Below are 4,781 nucleotides of genomic sequence, written 5' to 3' on the forward strand. Positions count from 1 at the left end.
GCCAGACTCTTCGACTCCTCTTGCTCATGTGGCAAACCCTTTAGTCGAAAACAACTTGATTTTCCTACGCTTAAGGAAATTCCAGCTGATTTCCTTGTCGAATTCCTTTTGGAATTTCTAGGCTAACAAATTGCCCCCCAAAAATGTCGCTTTCGATTTCATTATTGAAAGAGACATGTGAAGTTTTTGAAGTTCTGATATTGTTCGAAGTTGTGTTGTGACGTCATCGTCATCGTCATCATGGCTACCCCTATAACGTCTTTTTGAGACGTGTAGGCCTAAACTAACCATCATGGCTCTAAGTTCGTAGGAAATCATGGGCCATGCTTGGATATCCAACTTCCCACTCCATCATGCTTTAGTGGGACACATGTCAAAAAGTTCGCTTTTAATTACTTTTTTTCAAGAAAACTAAATCTGAATTGTCTCTCTTCTCCAAAACTATAAATAGTCTCTTAACATTTTCTCTCTCCAATTTCCTCTCATCTTCCACAAAGTTCCCAATGCTTTTTGTTCTTGCAAGACAACTTAGCTTCTCCTCATATAAAATGGCTAGCAAATAGTCCTCCAAGCCAGAGATCCATGTGATTGTGTCCATCATTACTCCTACTCTCACTAGGAACCAGCTCTATGTTTCTGAACCTCATTTACAAGAGGAAAAAGCATTCATTTGGAACCACAGGTACTGATTTCTTCTACTATTGCTGAGATTACTCACGCTTTCTTTGGTCCTTTCCCTGGTATGAACACCAACGTGAGTAGGGTTAGTGAATTTTTCCCTAGTTACCATGAGACAAAACCTTTAGCAGCCATGAAAGAAACATTAGATTTTAGCTACATGACTAGTCGTGTCTTTCGCTCTACCCCTTACACCAACCAGTCAAATTATATTAACTAGTTGAATAAGGTAGAGTCCCAAAATGGCCAATTTTGGAAGGATCAAGGTCTCTTCGACTTGATTCAAATATTTAAGGTAGGTCCAACATATAACCAAAACATGATAATAGATGCACTCTGCTTTTGGGAGGGTTCGACGAACACCTTCCAATTGTGTTGTTGCATGGTCACCCTAACACTTTTCGATGTCGCTGCCATCATCAGTCTTAGACCAACGGGTGAAGTTTTTGACCCCTTCCTCGATACGAATGACATCATTGGGTTTAATTTGAAATGGGTAGCTTCTCCAATTTCATTAATGATCACTTCAGTGAAGCCGCCACTGTAGTTTCTAATGAAGAGCATGTGTCCTTCCTATATTTGTGGTTGACCCCCTTTATCTTCAGCTCAAGCTCTCTACAAGTGGAGAAATATTATGTCACTCTTTCTAATCAACTTCATGCTGGGAGGAATGTTTGTCTTGGCTAATTAATTTTGGCCACCCTTTATGAATCTTTAAACTTAGCATCCCATGCCATGAAGTCATTCAGTCCGACTAAGAACTCCAAAGGTACCCTTCTACTGGTAGGCCCTTTCTGGCTTCTTCAACTCTGGTTAAATGCCACATTCGAGCCCTTCTTGACATATAACCAAATTGATCACCCTCCTGGACAACCTAAACATTGGCCTATTAAAGGACATCGGTTATCCCTTTTCACACCCGCTGATGAAGGCCTTTCAACATAAGAGAGCTCAAACAATATTACATGATGTTTGCAAAAAGATATATTTTCACTGAAACCACGGCTTCTTTTGCGGATAGACGCTATGGTCCTGCATGGTTCAGGAGAGAGTTTCTTTCTCGCAATCCTGCTCATCAAGTTGAATCTGTCGAGATCTGGAAAGTCTTCCTCACGCCAAGGCTGATTTCGACTAGGACCTCTTCCAATCTTGTGCCTCGAAAATTTGGCCACTGTTAATTCAAATTCCAGCTACTACTTCTAACACAAAAAGGAATTATGTTTGAGTGCCATCAGAATAACCGATGAGACATACCTTGAACTTTTGGCTGAGACAGTTGAAGATCATTTGGAGCTTACCCCCTTCAAGTTTCAAAGTTCTTTTTAATGCACCCAGGAATTCGACGCCTGATGGAAAGACTACTACACCATCAAGTTTGTCAACGTGATGACCAAATCAATTCATCTAACCACAACTTTCCTTCTTTTGCAGACAAAAGTTAAAAAAGGTACAAGAACACATATTAAAGAAATCTACGCTTTCTAATGTTACTTCGAGACTGTGTATGATCCTCGTAACCTTCGTCAAACCATCTCTGAGGTAATAACCACTTGGAAAGAAAAGCTTCTCGAAAAACAATCGCGTCAAAGATTCCTTCATATGTGGAGGATAAGTATCTTTTTGCTTTGTTTTACCACAAGCTAAAATTTCCAACTTTGCCTTCATGTGAAATGTCCTTGGCATCGCCCCCATTTCCAAAATGATTCATCTATTTAAGTTCTATGAATGACTTTAAAAAACTCATGTAAAAAACCTGCCCAGAGAGTGGTTCTGACCAAGTTTGACATACAAAACTATCGAGGATACCTTCATGTCGACATCAATCATATCGAAGTTCTTTGTGAGACTGCTGATGGTGAGACATCAAGGTTCGTTGGATTGTAACTTATTTCTCTTCAAGTCTTTCTTCTTAATCCCTTTGTTCCTTATGCAACCAATCCCGTAAAAAAGAACCCTAAGGACACTACAGTCGGTAGCCAAGCTGGTCTGACATCACAAGTAATGTCAAGCTCACTTATTATCTCTTCACATGATAAAAAATCAATGCAAGTTATATATTTCCTTTTCACAAGGTCAGAAGAAAGAGACCACTTAGACTACTGCTGCCCCCCAAAGGAAGGCAAAATAGAAAATGGGTGTTATTGTCGAAGAAGAGGTAACACCACATGTGTACTTCACAATATTCTCTTTTCTACTATCGAAAATTATATATGTTATTTAATTTACTAGTTTTCTTTCTAGGGTCGGAAGCTTGCAGCCACTACAGTTTTTTCCCTACCACCAAACAAGACTAAAAAGGAGGCACTTACTGAAGTGCCAAAGAACCCCTAGGTTTGAAAACGCATTCTATGATCTTCCTTTAAATATGGCTCGTCTAAAATGATACTCGACTAACTTTAATCCTCCTATCAACAAACTCCAATCATGGAAGAAGAAAGTGGTGTTATGTCGCCTTTGAGAACCAATTCACCATGAACTCCTACACCCAACCTCCTTCTGTTGTCAAAATCGAAACCAGACCAGCTGAGAATAAGAAGAGAAAACTAAAAAAGGCCTTCTCTGCGAGTTTTCGCACTGTTTCCAAGCCAAAAGTTCAATATAAGGGAATTGTTCCTATCAAAGGAGATAATGTCGAAGTTTAACCAACGTTCTCCCTTTTCCAATGCAGAATGTTTCCTTAGAGAAGCAATCTTTTGATGACTCTTTTGTTCGAACCATGGTAAGTAGAGGATTCATTAACGAAATTTTCGCTCTTATTTTCCAACCATCTTAACTTAGCCAATTTTCTTTCTTATTTTCAGCGAGATCCTCTAGTTGACAAGGATCCTAAGACTTCCACTGTGTATGGCTTCGACTGGAATACACCTCCCAATTCATTCGTGAATTTGACTATGACTGGGGAGCACGACCCCGAGGCCAAGAAAGGCGGTCAAGTTGATGTGGTGGTCGAATATGGTGATCACCTGGATGACTCTGTGCCTGACAATAGTCATGTACCATCCCCTGAAGATGATGATTTCGAGAATCTTGAGGACAACTAAGATTCCATCGAAGGTCTTACTGTCGCATCTCGAAAAATAAGATCCTTCGCAGTTGTCGCGAAAAAAAAAATTCGAAAAGAGTAGCCACCGAACTTTATTTATTTCAAAAGAGGAAGGGAAAATATTGATAAAACCCCTTAAAAATTAAATGGTCGTCGCAACCAAATTTTGTGTCGGGAGTCGATTACACAAGGAAAAGGTATTAGCATCCCTCACGCTCGTTGTACTCAACAGGAACCTTATAGTTAAACTTGCGATTGAATGTTAGCTTATGTTATTTGTTTTCTTCAAGTTATTGAAAGTGTAAGAGGAAAAGAAAAGGGTTTGCAAAAATGTTTTTATTAGGGTGTTCAACATGAGTGTAGGTCTCGCTCCTACGTATCCTCGTGTTAAATGAGGACCTCAAAGATTTGTAGTTCGGGGTGTTACGTTTTTTTTGTTTTTTTTTTATGAGCAAGTACTTAGATCGTGTTCTAAGGGTTAAACATTGGCTTGCATGCTCGCGGGGGAGACTTAAGCGCTAGTTTGTATATGCGTTATAAAGGATTAAGCAATGTTCTTTTGAAAATATTTTGATTGATTAAAGTTTGTTATGGTGAAGACGTATTTAAATCACATTCTCACGGTAAAATATGGGCTTGTTTACTCGCGGTGGAGGCTTAAGCGCTAGTTTGTACGCGTTATAAGGGATTAGACAAATGTCCTTTTGTGAAAGGTTTTCAATCGCACGGGAGCGAGAAAATAAGTTTGATGTGTTTGAGTGTTTTTTAAAGGTGAATGACAAATATTCAGTAAGAACGAGAGGTTAGCCTCGAAACTAATGAATCGGGGTATTATTTGAATGCTAGACCCCAATGATACCTTCTTCATTCAATGTATTATGAAATTTGTTCGATCGACGACGGACTTTCAACAAGAACAATACATGTGTCTCGGAGTTGATTGTTCAAAGGTTCCACCAGAATGCTAGACTCCAATGACCCCTCTTTTCGTCCAAGTTTTTATGTTAAGTGTTTTAGAAACGAAAAGAGTGAATGAAAAGTTAATTCAAGACGTATGCCT

The 4,781-nt window shown here is 39.2% G+C and overlaps 1 long non-coding RNA gene across 1 annotated transcript; it reads left to right on the plus strand.

The window, feature by feature from the left end:
- Positions 1-477: 477 nt before the first annotated feature.
- LOC127081043 (uncharacterized) lies at positions 478-4,265 on the plus strand. The gene is made up of 3 exons (XR_007788058.1): positions 478-2,833; positions 2,920-3,397; positions 3,480-4,265. It is a non-coding gene; the product is annotated as an uncharacterized LOC127081043 (long non-coding RNA).
- Positions 4,266-4,781: the final 516 nt, after the last annotated feature.

The sequence above is a fragment of the Lathyrus oleraceus genome, chromosome 1 (assembly GCF_024323335.1).
Source record: "Lathyrus oleraceus cultivar Zhongwan6 chromosome 1, CAAS_Psat_ZW6_1.0, whole genome shotgun sequence".
Taxonomy (NCBI): Eukaryota; Viridiplantae; Streptophyta; class Magnoliopsida; order Fabales; family Fabaceae; genus Lathyrus; species Lathyrus oleraceus.